Source organism: Eumetopias jubatus, unplaced genomic scaffold (assembly GCF_037043125.1).
Source record: "Eumetopias jubatus isolate StellerSeaLion01/CBP00866 unplaced genomic scaffold, mEumJub1_p1.0 scaffold_13, whole genome shotgun sequence".
Lineage (NCBI taxonomy): Eukaryota > Metazoa > Chordata > Mammalia > Carnivora > Otariidae > Eumetopias > Eumetopias jubatus.
In genome coordinates this window covers 77677664-77694330 of record NW_028274819.1, presented here as the reverse complement: position 1 = coordinate 77694330, position 16667 = coordinate 77677664, and the positions used below count along the sequence as shown (strand labels likewise).

General features: G+C 33.9%; 1 long non-coding RNA gene and 1 pseudogene across 2 annotated transcripts in view; both read right to left on the bottom strand.

Moving 5' to 3' along the window:
- The window catches only part of LOC148162674 (uncharacterized), a 105007-nt gene that overhangs the window by 7239 nt on the left and 81101 nt on the right, over positions 1–16667 (bottom strand). The gene's annotated exons all lie outside the window — the stretch shown is intronic.
- LOC114221532 (large ribosomal subunit protein uL23 pseudogene) lies at positions 7116–7598 on the bottom strand (annotated as a pseudogene).

Below are 16667 nucleotides of genomic sequence, written 5' to 3'. Positions count from 1 at the left end.
ATTAGCTCATTCATTCTTACCTCATCTCTGTTAGTGAAAGACAAAGGGCAATTTTAATGACTAAAGGATTCTGTTTCTACTAACCACATCATTTCAGTGGCTCAAAGAAAATATATACCAAGAAATTCTCTAAGGTGTGGTGGAAATCAGTGATACCTTTGACTTTAAAACCCAGGGCTAGCAAACTACAAGTAATAGCTTTAACTTGTTTGATAATACATAGGAAAAATCTCTTGGTTGAAAAGAAAAACAGTGAAATTACATTCTAGTCAATTCCTGAAGGGCACGGTTTTATTTTTTATAAGCTTTCTCTTTGGCCCACTGTTTTTGTTTTTTTGTTTTTGTTTTTTGTTTTTGAAACTAGGTACTAAAGAGAGTGTCAGGATGGGAATGTCAGTCATGTAGACTATGGTGATGTTCTTGAGAGTCTAGTGGATAAGAGCCCCAATTTTAACCATATATCTGCCATTTAACAGCCAAATGATCTTGAAAAAGTCATTTACCTTTGCTGTTCTTAGAACAATACTTCCATAAAGGCATGGAAGTATTTCAAAGTTCCTTTTTAGTTCTCGTGTTTATTACAACCGTTATGCTATAAATTGCTTTCTAGAAGAATTACTAACAATCTCCTTTTGTCCATTATTTCAAATTCAAGAAACATGTATTGCAAACGTCAGTATTCTAAAATGCCTGAAGGAATAAGGCAGGTAATATAAATAAATGTTACAAGATAGATAAAAGATAATAGGGAATTCTTGCCCCTCCCCAGACATCCAAAGCCACATTTTTTAATAAGAACATAATGTAAGCCAAGCAAAGGACATCTGCAGGCTAAAACATGTTCAAGCTTTTCTTATGCAAAAGTTAGATTATTTCATTTGATCATTCAGCTGTCCCCAGCTTGCTTCATGTGTGTCGTCTTCTTTTCAAACATCTCAAAATAATTATGTATCTCTCCAAATAAAAAAAACTTAGATTCATTTTCTTTCAGACCGCTTTAAATCAGGAATACATATTGCCTTTGTTCATGCCTTTTCTTGCTAGTTGATTTGATGGCTGATTTGACTCTGGTGATCCATCTCTCCTTGTTGGAACATCATCATGAGCAAGTACACTGATACCATCACTAACTGTGAAGCCATGGCATGCCATGGTTTAGCAGCATATCTTTTTGCATTGGCAGGTAGTTCAGCCTCACATTCAAATCTAAGGGAAGGACCAAACCTGTCCCCAAATCTCATTTTTGAGTGTCTGTCTCCTGGGACTGCTTCTGGTATTAATTATGCATTAGTCAGCGTCCAGTCAGGACAAATGACACCAGTAATTTGGAGAGAGAAAATTCAATACAAAGAATAATTAACTATAAAATTTAGTTAAAGGTGTTAACAGAGAACTTTAAGTGGTATAGAAGTAGCAAAAGCAAAAATAGTCACTTCCTCTAGGGCTTAGGGACAGCAAACAAGGAAAGACTAAGAACTTAGCAGATTTCTCTTACTCCAAGATGGAGATTCAAACCTTTTTCAGACTGAGGTGGCTGAAAGAGAAAAATGCAGCTTGCTGGTGGTAAACAAATTTGCCAGAGGTTGAAGGTCAGAAGTGGTCTCTAAAAGTGGTCTGCCAAGTGGCTGGAAACACTTGCCAGAGGTCGCTGGCTTAAGCTGTGCTAGAGGAGGTCATTGAGAGGGTATGACAGCTTGTTGACCTGAAAGCTAGAATCAGGCAATCAAAGACTTCTCCTCCTATTCCCTGTCTTTGGAATTTATGTTCTGCCCACCATTCCCACAATGGGAGATGCTCTAAGGTCATAGTCTTGAGAGAATAAGGTGTTGAGACCATCTGGATGATATACATGACTAAACCCAGTTAAAGCCTTTATATAAACTTTTAAGATTCTGGTAGACAGGTGCAAAGATCTACTTGTCTTGCGGGTGCTCAGGACAAGACTCCTATGTAAGTTTCCTTACGTATTAAACCTGCTGCCTACCAGTCTGGAGTGGCTACCTCTTTCTTCTCTCTCTCCTTGCCCTGGGGCCAGTTTGTGAACCAACAAACTGGAACATAGGAAAAGCCAAGTGGATGGTTGGAGAAATTTGCTGGAGAGTGCAGGCTCTGAGGGACATAAAGAGGAGTACTACTCGGGCCACATATACACCAATCTGCTGGTGATGAAACAAAAACTGTACACTAGAATCTGGAAGTGAAATCCTTTGCTTCTACTATAGCTTTGCAGTTTCCCTCCATTACCCTCTATTAACCAAGCCTAATGATGAGCTGGCTGGCAAAGGAGAGATGTTTACAGAGTCCAGATCCAGCATCATAAAGCAAGGAAAAAAAGGGTGAATTTGGAGCTGAGACCAGTAAATTGTAACTAATGCAGGTAAGAAGACAAGTGGCATCTTGGGATTTGGGCATTGGGATTGAGGTGCCTATAAGACATTGAGGTAGATAATTAGCAAATTTTTAGATATAGTGTTCCAGAAATATTTTAGAATAATTGTTATATGCATAAGAGTGTTTGAGATCTTCAAGGAGAGCATGTGGAGTGAAGGCTAGTGGGCTAAAACAAGAGCCAGAGGAAACACCATTATTTTGAAAGTTGGTAAGAGAAGATAAGAAACCCACAAAAGAGGTCTAGGAGAAGTCAGATTAGGACAATCAAGGGTGATAGGCTCATGGAAGCCTAAAAAGTAAATATGTTCATAAAGTAAAGGATCTAGGAGCCATCCTTTTGGGTGAAATGTAATCATCAAGGAATATAGCACCCCCATCTCCCAGTCTCTGTAGGAGAATAGAAGCTTAATTTAACATTCATTTGAGCTGTTGCAGTAGTCCCCTAATGGTTTTCACTCATCTCCTTCAAATTCATCCTCATCTCTTGCCCCTGAATATTCTGTTTAAAAAAGAAATATGGGCATGTCAGTCCTTTTCTACTATCCTTAAATTGTTCTCATAACCTAAGGTGATACTTCTCAAACCCAGGCATGCCTATTACCACGCATACAGAGATGTACCAAGGGAAATTCAAAGCATTAACATGGCACAACTTTCTAGACCACCAATTTTATTCAAATATTTTTGGAAGCAATTTAATAGGCAAGTACTTTTTAAAATATTACTATATTAGTAAGGAGGCATGTAATGAAGTAGAATCCAAAAGTCAACCATGAAATTTTAGACTAACGGATGAAATATCAATGCAGTATTTTAGCAGTCTCCGTTAGGTGTACTTCAGGGACAAAGAGTAAGAAGCACCAATGGACAGAATAAAAACCAAGCTCTATAATATTACACAGATTGCTGTCTGTGACTTGTCTTCTACCTATCCCAATCTCTTCTCCCAAAACACTGTCTCTTTAAATCTACCTCTTAGACATTTAGAATTGCTTTTTCTTCTACAAATGGCACATATTTATATAGCTTCATGTTACCATTGCACATTTTCCCCTCACTTAAATTGTTCTTCTTGTGCCCCCATGCACCGAGGCTTCTTCCAAACTCATTATCTATTCATCCTTTAATATGAAATTTATCTGTCATCTTCCTGTTTCCTTGACCCATCGGAAAACTAAGAGGATCCCTCCTCTTTGCCCACTACTACAACTGTACTTGTCATATTGTATTAAAATTATCTACTTACATATTTATCTACTTATTTAAACAGTAAAATTTTGGCTACGTGTCATCCATGTGCTATTCAACTGTATATCCCTAGCACCTACCATTATGTCTGTCACGTGGTTAATATTCCAAAAATCCTGCTTGAACTAATAATGAACTCCATAAATAACCAAGCACTGTATTAGATGCTTTCACACATTTAAACCAGAGTTTGATGATAATATCCCTATTTTTAAAATTAAGAATCCAAGGCTCTCAGCATCAATGACCTTACCTTAAACCATGCGTTCTCACTGACCCTGAAAATGTCTCCAAGGGGATGAAAATTAGTCCTTAGGGAGAGGAATATATCTTACTGATGACAAAGGTCCCCACCTGACAAAATATTATTGCCATTCAGTTGTCTTAAGTATCACACAAGTACCAATGACATCAAATTCATGAAACATGCACAAAATGTGTATAAGATCAAAACTACAGATCTATCGTAAATAGATGGCTGTGATTAGAGGACTTTCTCTAGATTGATTTTGTTTAATCTTAAAGTCATATCATGAGGAACTATACATGTCTATTGTCATCCATTGGCCGCCTTATGAATGTTATTTGATGTTCAGTGCTTTTGTGTGTGACATGGACTTTGAAAATAAGTAACTGTACATATATTATTATTTAATTTCACAAATGTTATTCAACCAAACATTATTTTCCCAGTATAGGAAAGAAAAATGTTGACAATATTTGAATGAATGTCTAACAGCTAGTTAAAAGTTCTTTTCTTATCTCAAGCAAATTCAAAAGTTATGTTCACTAAAAAATAATTCTAGGAGATTATTTTGGATTGTTTTACTCTTCCTGGAAAAGGAACTGTTTTGAATGATTTTACTAAAATTGGATTACATTGTTAGTAGTAGTAGTAGTATATATTTATACAAATTGCTAATTTACACATACAATTTGATACATTATAATTTATATAAGTAAATAAGTTACATTAAAAGTCACTCAACAAATATAGTTAGAAATTTAAATAGTAACTTCAATTTTTAAATTTTCTTATAACTTAAAAATGTTATTTAGTTATTCTCAACTCTGTATTGAATAGAGTGAGGCTTCTGTTTACTCTTTTTATGTATGAAGCTCAGGCATACATACAGTATATAAACAAATATACAGTATTTCTGGCATTATTAAAATTTCATGGAGGAGTAATTAGGAAAACACGTCAAAAAAGTCTTCTTAGTGGGGCAATAATGAAAAACTGGGCTGAGAAACAGAGTCTTAAATTACGCAGTCAAGAAGTGTGGAAGCCAGAATTCAATGTTATTTTGTAGCTGTAAATTCTTTTTTAAATCTCATCCCAGCTGGCTCCTGGCAATCAGAAATCTGATGGAAAAGTCATTCTACCACAAAACCGTGTTGATTTTTCCACCTCTGCCTAGGGCCCCCAGTGCCCTCTTAATAGCCTATGATTCCCTGCTCAGTAGAAAAGCATTTTCTCTGCAGACATCCTGGCAAATGCTCTTCTCAAGACCAAATACATTGCAAATCACAACCGACCTAGAGCTTGACTTAAAATTCTGCAATGTGCTCTCTGGCCATCTGTGCCAAATAGGAGCTAATTAAAAAACAGTTTAAATAAAGTAAGTCCATACTAAAAGGGGGGTTACCTAGAGGTGGGCCAATTCACTCTTCTAATTAGTGTCTAGACCTGGCAGGCTGCCCATTCAGCATGCATCAGAAGACATTCACCAACCATGTAGGTGAACATACCTGACTTCTACCTTGCAAAACAAACAAACAGTAAGCTTTATTCCTTATATAGAGACCAGCAATGCCCTCCTATTCATCTTCCCCACTTCCAAAAAGTTTTAGTGTTTTAGAGATCTCTAATAGCTTTTCAAAAAGAAACTAACATGTCTTAGAACCCATTTTATCATTCTATCATGACTTACACAAAACCAGGGAAATGCAATATAGAACAATTTACCTCTTTGTAAATTGAAGCTAAAATCACTAAGCAATAAGATGCCATCCAGTCAACACAATGTGAGAGACTTCATAAGATAAAATAGCAAATTGCAGTCTGGGCAGTTCAGAAAGCTGAAACTAACAATGAAGAGTGAGAAACCAAAGTCTGTATAGAGGATTTGACCAATCTGGTCAAATTTTATAAAGTTACCATAATGTTCTGATTACAATTACCCTGGCAAGTAAAGATTTATAATGGGTCCTCTGAAACAGAGCCCCCAGGCAACTACATGGTGAAGACACATTATTTTAAATTAACCATGTCTGTATTTCCTGGAAGAAGTAAGAAAGTAGACTGAAGAAGATAATTAAGAGTCGGCTACAGCCTCTACTATAGTAGGATTAACTAGGAAAACAATGTACTACGATGTGATTTCCACCCAAAGACTTTCTTCACAATAATATAGCAGAGGTGGAAATATAAGTGTTTCAAGACAGTTCATGACATCCCTCACTTTGAAGTTGTTTTACTCTTCATACACATTTTAACTTTGGCTTTTAGACACTTCTAGGCTCAGGGGCTTTTGTTTAGAAGAATATGTAGTTCCTCACAACTCACAACTAAATAGCATATAAAGCCATATAAGTCAATAACTACAATAAACTTTAATAAGTGCTATAAAAAGAGGCATATGCAAAGTGTTTTCAGAGTAAAAAGCAGTTAAGGACTGAACATTCAGGAAAGTTGCATAAGCTTCACAGAGGAAGTGACATTTGAACTTAATCTTGTAAAATGAATGAATAAATTTTTCTAGATGAATATTCTAGGATGAATATTTCTGCTAGAGGTTTGCCAATATAAAAATAATGAATGTGTGTAGAACAATTTGAAAACAATTAAGTCTGTCTCTGTGGGTAATAAATGAAGCTAAAGAGATAATTTGAGGATTAGATTACAAAGAACTGAAGTGAACCAAAGATAGGTATATAAGATTTCACTTAAAATCTGAATTAATCCATAATGATATAAATAAATAGAGGAGACAAATATCTCATGCAGAAAACCTCCAAAAATATTGTGTAGATAATATATAATAAATCTACATAATATGTCATGTTGATAAGTATGTACCCTTGATACAATGTAAGAATGAAAATGGCCGTTTGGGCACCTGGGTGGCACAGTCAGTTAAGCAACTGACTCTTGGTTTTGGCTCAGGTCATGATCTCAGGGTCATGGAAGCCCCACCAAGGCTCTGTACTCAGCGGAGAGTCTGCTTGAGATTGAGAACCTCTCTGTCCTTCCCCACCTTGTGCTCTCTCTCTTTTTCTCAAATAAACAAATAAATCTTTTTTAAAAAAAGAAAATGGCACTTTATCTGTGATCTTTCTCCAAAAAAATAAAACCATAATCTCAGTCTAATTAGAAAAAAAAAGACAAATCTCATTTGAGGGATACATTATAAAATATCTGACCAATACTTTTTTTTTTTGGTGAAAAAAAATTAATTTAGATTTAACCAGCTGGACTCAGTTTAGATGATTCCAATTTTGTTGGCAACATCCAAAGCATCATAGTCAGGAGCCAGTCGAACATATGTCTTCTTCTCTCCATCAGGCCTGATCAAGGTGTTGACCTTGGCCATGTCAATGTCGTAGAGCTTCTTCACAGCCTGTTTGATCTGGTGCTTATTGGCCTTGACATCCAAAATGAACACAAGCGTGTTGTTGTCTTCTATTTTCTTCATGGCTGACTCAGTGGTCAGGGGGAACTTGATGATGGCATAGTGATCAAGCTTGTTTTTCCTGGGGGCGCTCTTTGGAGGATATTTGGGCTGCTTCCGCAGACGCAGTGTCTTGGGTCGTCGGAACGTAGGTGACGTGCGGATTTTCTTTTTTTTTTGTGACTGTGGACGCCTTTCAGCACCGCTTTCTTGGCCTTCAAAGCCTTTGCTTTGGCTTCGGCTTTGGGAGGGGCAGGGGCTTCCTTCTTAGCCTTCGGCGCCATCTTCGTAAAAGGTGACCAATACTTCTCTTAACTGTCAAGATCATTAAGAACAGGTTTGAATAATTTTCTGCATCTATTGAGATGTTCATAGGGCTTTTATCTCATTTTGTTAATGTGATGTATCATGTTGATTGATTTGCAAATATTGAACTATGCTTGCAACCCAGGAATAAATCCCACTTGATTACGGGGAATATTTTTTAATGTATTATTGAATGAGGTTCGCTAATTTTTTTGTTGAAAATTTTTGCATCTATGTTCCTAAGGGATATTGGCCTGTAGTTCTTTTTGGGGGGGCAGGGGCATTTGTCTGGTTTTGGTATCAGGATAATTCTAGCTTTGTAGAATGAATTTGGAAGCTTTTCTTCCTCTTCTATTTTTCGGAATAATTTGAGAAAAATAGGCATTAACTTTTCTTTAAACATTTGGTAGAGTTCACTTGAAGCCATCTGGTCACAGACTTTTGTTTGTTGGGAGGGATTTTTTGTTTTGTTTTGTTTTGTTTGTTTTGTTTGTTTTGTTTTTACTACTGATTCCATTTTGTTCTTAATAATCAATCTGTTCAGATTTTCAATTTCCTCTTGATTCAGTTTTGGAAAATTTTATGTTTCTAGAAATTTATTTATTTCTTCTAGGTTGTCCAATTGGTCGACATATAATCATTTGTAGTCTCTTACAATCCTTTGTATTTCTGTGATGTTGATTGTTAATTCACCTCTTTGATTTCTGGTATTATTTATTGAGTCCTCTCTTTGTCTTTTCATAAATCTGGCTAAAGGTTTGTCAGGTTTATATTTTCAAAGAACCACTTCTTGGTTTCACTGATCTTTTTTTTTTTTTTAGTTTATTTCATTTATTTTCACTCTGAACTTTATTATTCCCTCTTTCTACTGGTTTGAGGCTTTGTTTGTTCTTCTTATTCTAGTTGTTTTAGAAGCAAGATTAAATTGTTTATTTGAAATTATTCTTAGTTCTTGAGGTAGATCTGTATTGCTATAAACCTCCCTCTTAGAACTGCTTTTGCTGCACCCCAAAGATTTGGATCATTGTGTTTTCATTTTTCTTTGTCTCCATGTAAACATCCATTTTTATCACCAACATCCATTCATGATAAAAACTCTCAACAAAGTGGGTTTAAAGAAAACATATCTGAACATAATAAAGGTTATATATGACAAACCCATGGCTAACATCATACTCAATAGTGAAAAACCAAAAGTTTTTTCTCTAAGATCAGAATCAAGACAAGGATATCCACTCTCACCAATTTTATTTAACATAGTACTAGGCCACAAAGATCAGAAGAAATGAAATAAAAGTCATCCAGTTTGGTAGGCAAGAAGTAAAACTGTCACTATTTGCAAATGACATACCATATATAGAAAAGTCTAAAGATTCCACCAAAAAAACTACTAGAACTAATAAATGATTTCAGTGAAGTTGCAGGATTTGAAATTAATATACAGAAATCTTGTGGATTTCTATACACTAATAACAAAATAGCAGAAAGAGAAATTAAGAAAACAATCCCATTTGCAATTCTACCAAAAAGAATAAAATACATAAGAATAAATTTAATCAACCATGTGAAAGGCTGGTATTCTGAAAACTATAAAACATTAATGAAAGAAATTTAATATAACATAAACAAATGGAAAGATATACCATGCTCATGAATTGAAAGAATTAATATTGCTAAAATGTTCATACTACCCAAAGATATCAACAGATTCAATGGAACTCCTATCAAAATGCCAAAAGCATTGTTTTTGAAGAACTGGAACAAATAATCTTAAAATTTGTATGGAACCACAAAAAATTTCTGAACAGCCAAAGAAATCTTGAGAAAGATGAACGAAGCTACAGGTATCACAATCTGAGATTTCAAGATATACTACAAAGCTACACTAATCAAAATGGTCTGATGCTGGCACAAAAATAGGCACAGATCATTAGAATAGGATAGTGAGTCCAGAAATAAATCCTTGTTTATATGGTCAATTAATCTATGACAAAGGAGGCAAGTATAATGGGTAAAAGACAGTTTCTTCAATAAACAGTGCTGGGAAAATTGGACAGCTACATGCAAAAGAATGAAACTGAACCACTTTATTACACCATACACAAAAATAAACTCAAAATGGGTTAAAAACTTAAGCGTGAGACAGGAAACCGTAAAATTCCCAAAAGAAAGGACAGGCAGTCTCTTGGACATTGGCCTTAGCAACTTTTTTCTGAATATGTCTTCTTAGCAAGGGAAGCAAAAGCAAAAATTAGCTATTGGAACAACATCAAAATCAAAAACTTTTGCACAGTGAAGGTAACCATCAACAAAACAAAAAGGCAACCTACTGCATGGAAGAAGATATTTGCAAAAGATATTTCCAAAAAAGGGATTAATATCCAAAATATGTAAAGAATTTATATAACTCAACACCGAGAGAGAGAGAGAGAAAAGAAGAAGGAGGAGGAGGAGAAGAAGGAGATTAAAAAATGGGCAGATGACCTGAATAGACATTTTTCCAAAGAAGACATACAGATGGCCAAAAGACAAGCGAAAAGATGTTCAGTATCACTAATCACCAGGGAAATGCAAAGTAAAACAACCATGAAATATCGCCTTACACCTCTTAGAATGGCTAGTATCAAAAAGATAAGAAATAGCAAGTGTTGGTGACGATATGGAGAAAAGAGAACCCTTATGAACTGTTGGTGGGAATGTAAATGAGTGCAACCACTACGGAAAACAGTATGGAGGTTCTCCAAATAATTAAAAAGAGAAATACCAAATGATCCAATAATTTTGCTACTGGATATTCACCCAAAGAAAATGAAAACACCAGTTTGAAAAGATATGTGCACCACAATGTTTATTTAGGTATTATTTACAATAGCCAAGTTATAGAAGCAACCTAAGTTTGCATGGATAAATGGATAAAGTTATAAAATAAATAAGCCACTGGGATGAAGAATACAACATAGGGAATATATAGTCAATAATAAGGTAATAACGTTGTATGGTGACAGATAGTAACTACACTTGTCACAGGGAACATAGAATAATGTGCAGAATTGCTGAATTACTATGTTGTGCATCTGAAACTAATGTAATATGTTATGTAAAATATTTTTCCATACCTAAGAGAAGCCTAAGGAGACATGACAACTAAATATAATTAGGATGGAATCATGGAACAGAAAAAGTAATTAGGTAAAAACTAAGAAAAACTGAATGAATTATGGACTTTAGTTAATAATAATATGCCAATATTTATTCATTTATTATAACAAATGTACCATACTAATTTAACATCATAATTATAGGAGAAAATGGGTGTAGGGTTTATGGAAACTTGCTGTAGGATCTTCACAATTTTTTTAGCCTAAAAAATAAAATTTATTTTTCAAGTATGAATTGAACAGGGTTTCACATCAAACAACTATGTCAGAAAAAATTATTTAGTCAAAATAGTTAAACCATTCAGTGTAGTAGATCTAAGCAAATATAAAACTTCATGATCTTTCATAGTTATATTATTCTCATATTCATTCTAAATGTATAAATCCACCCTCTAAAGACTATCAAAATCTTTTGTTAATGATGTTTCTTTCTAATTAGTGTAATTTCTAAGACAAGGTAAATTAAAACAGACAAAGCCTGCAAATTACAGTCTAGCGTCACAAAGTTAAAATCTGGAAAGGTTAAAACCAGAAGTCAGATCATCTGACAGTGCGCCTATAAATTAACCATGGGACAGGTGATTCATAATTGTGGCCATTTCCTTAGATAATATAGATGTGTGAACACATCATCAATAAGTGAACAGTTTCAGTTTCACTTTTAGAAGTATCTCAGACTCATTTGTCAGTTGTACATAGATGACAAACATATATCCTGTGTTAGTTTCAAAATCAAATATTTTCTTCTATTAGTTCCATAAATCAATAAAGTATTCCAAAAAATTAATATTTCAGAATCTAATTGATATATTTCAAACTGGCATTTTCACCTGAAGTAGCATAACATTCTCTGATAGACCATATATCTTATTTAGAAGACCTAAAGGAAGAGTCACTGTACTAGAACTGCACTCTTGAAACTTAAACTTTTGGCCTAGTTTCTTTTAAGAAATAAACAAGCAAAAAATATTTCATAGTGAAATAGCCCTCACACAGAAAAAATACATTAAATATAAATGTTCACATTAATACATTATTATAATTACCAACAGGAAACCAGTACTGAGGTCAAGAAATTTAGAACATCAACAGCGTTGCTGAGGTCCTAAGCATGATCTTCTTGCTCCCAAAAGTCTTTTATGTTGATCAACTCCTCTACTGTTTATAGTTATATACCTATATGTGTGTGTAAGGATGTGAATTAGCATTTTTACGGTAGGTATTATGCCTCATTGTTTTTCTAAAATATTTTGTCTGTAGGATTCAGCTCTGTAGGACATACCGTTGAGAGCATCTGCAGTTTATTACTTTAATTGCCATATAATATTACATTATATGAAAATACTACAGCTCATTTAATAATTCTACTGTTCAAGGATGTATGGGTTATTTGCAAATGGAGGGTAATTATGAATACTTCATCTATTCTTGTACATATTTTTTAAAGATTTTACTTATTTATTTGAGAGAGAGAGATTGGATGAGTCAGGGAGGGGCAGTGGGAGAGGGACATTGGGCTGATCATGGAGTCCAATGTGGGGCTTGTTCCCAGGACCCCGAAATCATGACCTAAGCCAAAGTCAGATGCTTAACCGACTTTTGCATATTTTTAATCCATGTATTTATGTATTTCTATTGGCTATATACCTAGAAGTGCAATTTCTGGGTTATAGATATGCTTACATCCAATTTTAGTAGATAACATAAACTATTTTCCAAAGTAGTTGTACCTATTTATAACATCAGTACTGTTTGTGGTATTCTTGTTGATTCACATCTTTGTCAACATTTATTATTATCAGTCTTTTTCATTTTAGCCATTCTGATCATTGTGTACTGGTATCATATTCTGATTTTAATTTGCATTTTCCTAACAATTACTGAAAATGAGCACAGTTTCCTTTGAGTACGTTTTGAATTGACTGTTCATTTTCTTACACATTTCTCTACTGATATTTATCAGTTTTCTTCTCATTAATTTGTAGGAATTCTGGATTAGAGTTCTTTGACAGTTGTATATGTTGCAAATATTTTCTCCCACTACATGGCTTGCATTTTTACTCACTCAATAAATAATATTTAGTAAACAGAAGTCCTCAACTTTCCCATAGTCAAATTTGTCAGTCTTCTAATTTATCAGTTTTCTCCTTTACGGTTAGTGCTGTATGTGTTCTGTTTAAGAAAATTTTTCCTACCACAAGATCATGGATATATTCTTCATTCGTATTCTAAAAACTGTTTTGCCTTTAAAAATTGGAATTGATTTTTGTATATAGTGGGAGATATAAATCAAGTTTCAATTTCTTCCAAGTGTTTATCCATCATTCCAGTATTTTTATTGAAAATGTAGTCCCTTTCATACTATTCTGCAGTACAATCTGTGTCATAAATCAGGTGTCCATATGGAATGAATCTAATTCTGGGGGATCTCTCTTCTGTTCTATTATTCTTTTCTTCCTCTCATTGTGAGTATGATGCTATCTTATTTTTTGTAACTTTTTCTTAAGACTTGATATCAGAGGGGCACCTGGGTGGCTCAGTCATTAAGCGTCTGCCTTCAGCTCAGGTCACGATCCCAGAGTTCTGGGATGGAGCCCCACATCAGGCTCCCTGCTCCGCAGGAAGCCTACTTCTCCTTCTCCCATTCTCCCTGCTTGTGTTCCCTCTCTCACTGTGTCTCTCTCTGTCAAATAAATAAATAAAATCTTAAAAAAAAAAAAAGACTTGATATCAGAATAAGCACCTTATCTTTTTTCTTCTTCAAGTAGTGTTTCAGCTATATATGAAATACATTTTTATATAATATGTAAATATAATATATTTTATATAAGTATATTAATAATTTTATGTTTCACTAGTAAATATTACTAGAAATTTGATCAAATAGATCATTCTGGAGAAAACTGATATCATTCAATGTCTTCCAATCCATGAAAAGTATATATCTCTTTTTTAGTTGGGTTTTATCTGATTTTTGTCAGTAATGTTTGAACTGCAACAACAGTGGAGAAAAAATATTATAACCATTCAGGTAGCAAAAACAACTTAGCTATAAGAAAATAATGTAGCTAATTATTCAGATTTCTCATGAATAAAATAGCATATCCAAAGAAAACAGAATTGTTTTCTGTTAAAAATTGTTTTTCTGTTAAAAAAGTTTTAAAGAAAACATATTTGATGCAAAAATTTTTATGTGCAAACTTATTTGTGTGGGAAAATAAAACATCTGTGAATAGTCAAAGCTCTGAAATAACGAATTAAATTACTAATATCTCATCTAAGAAAATTTCTTGGGACTCCTGGCAGGCTCAGTTGGTAGAACATACAGCTCTTCATCTTGGGCTTGTGAGTTCAAGCCCCACATTGGGTGTAGAGATTACTTTAAAAAAAAAAAAACTTAAAAAAGAAGAGAAAATTTCTTGTAGATATATTTTAGGTGATAGAAATCAAAATCAAAATCAAGAACTCAGTAAAAAGAAATTCAAGATTTTTTAAAAAAACTAATTTTGAGCACTGAAACCAATAAGCCATCAATTTAGGCACACAATAACTGAAAGTGTGATTAAAAAAAAGGATCATGAGAATAGTTTTTAGTTCATTTTAATCAAAGACTGTTGTGGTAAACAATAAACCACTAAATAAAAAATGATGTTTAATAATCTCTCTTCTAAGAAGTATGTAGAAAAAGGTGAACATTATGATTGTCTTTTTGTAATATTTTATAATGTCTAACAGAATTGCCTAATTCTTCCAAAACAAAGAACAAAAATAACTATCAACCATTATTCCTCTTTGAATATAAATATAAATATGCATACTTCTGATTTCAATCCTAAAGCACAGTGTTGACATTTAATGTGAGATATAAATATGAACACATTTTAAACATAAAATAATGTGTTTATTTTGGTCCACCACTATTTCTTCTTTTGTTGAAATATTAAATTTTACCAAATAATTTTTCACTTGCTTTTTAAAAAAAACTTTTGTTTAATTAATGTGGTCATTGCATTCTTAGATATTCTAATATCAAACCATCTCCACAGCTGAAACAAACCTCACATCGTTTTGTTTTGTTTTTTAAAGATGTATTTACTTATTTGGGAGAGGAATAGGGAGGGGCAGTGGAAAAGGGAGAGACAGTCTTAAGCAGACTTCCTGCTGAGCAGGGAGCCCCACATGGGGCTGGATCACATGACCCTGAGATCATGACTTGAGCCAAAACCAAGAGTTGGTCGCTTAACCAACTACACCACCTAGGTGCCCCCTCACATTGGTTTTTGATGTTTTAATGGACTACAGTTTTAAATTACTAATATTTTGACATTTTTGCATAAATATTTACACACACAATTTATTATTTGTGCTGCATTTGTTGTTATTTTTAAGAACACCATTATGTGGTGTTTATAAGAGAATGAATCTCGTTGATCTTAAAAGCAATAATTCGGTACAGAAAAGTCATTTTAATAGAGACAGGAGGGTCTTTTAGATAACTTTCTCACTGTCATACCTGGATATTTATCTTTCTAATTTTACTTCATTTTAAAGTTAATTTTAATAATTTATAGTTCCCTAGGGATGGTGTATACAGTCCAAAGATCAATGAATTGACAGTGATTAATAACTAAATACAAGAGAAAAAAACAGGAGCAAATAAGTCTTCCAGGAGCTGAAGAAGGGAAAGATGTGAAGTAACAAATCAAGAAATAATCTAAGGAAAATTTTTTTCTCACTATAAAACAAAGTATAACAATAATAACTAATACTTTTAGAAACTTAGAGCCAATTTTATGTGCTGGGTGCTGTTCTGAGTAGGGTAGCCATTTACTATTGTTCAGGTGGTATACTGCACAATTGCAGGGACAGCATTTACACTGCAGTCTATGTGAATGGTACTTCTGGAGTTGCTTAGTGTAAAACCTGAGTGCCAGACACAGTGGCTTTCACTGAAGCACTTTATAGATTAACATATGTAACCCTCAGAACAATCCTATATAGTAAATACCATTATTTTTTCACTTTACAGATAAGGAAAGAGAGGTAGAGAGAGATTAAGTCCCTTGTCTAAGATTCCACAGCTAGAAGGGGTAGAGCCAGGCTTCAATCCAGTTCCAGTGCACCACACTACTACACAGAAAATAGTTTTGTTGAATTAAACTAATCAGTACAGAATTACAAACACACTTTTCTATAGGCGAAGAGGAACGGAAGAAATCAATTCAAGCAAGGTGAGGGAACTACTCAGTGAAGGAAATAATATAAAACTATCTTGAAGGAATGAGTGTAATTAAGTGAAAAGTCAGGGGAAGTGTTCTTCAGATGGTGGGAAGAGTGATAACAAAGCATGACCACATCCGCTTTTACCTATAAGAGTATGTGACTGAAAGAAATGTGCAAAACAAAATGGGAATTACTGTAATCTACTGGTAGCTGAGTAAACTTGGAAGCATTGCATATATAAAAGTAATTTGTACAAAGGGTTGCAGAAATCTCAGAAAAAATAGAAACATTGCATGGGATTAGGAACATTAAAGTAACTGAAGAATTTTGTTATGGTATGGACACTTAATTCAGAGAATTAGAAAAAATCCATCTGTAAAGTGACATCTATTCTCACTGTGGCCCCTCAGTTCCAATGCAGAAAAAAGGCTCTCAAGGAAATTACCAATATGATATGATTAATTCAATGTGATCATTTTTTAAAAATAAGACAATCTTCTAGAAAATGTATGAACCATGTGTAATCATTTTCTATGTTCTCAGTTCAACCTTATACAGTAGGGTGCCCACATATTTGAAGTGATAAAAGTTCCCAAAAAGAAAACTTGTTCTCTAAACTAGGTATTTATAAACACTGGCATCACCTTGATATAAATTAATGCTAACT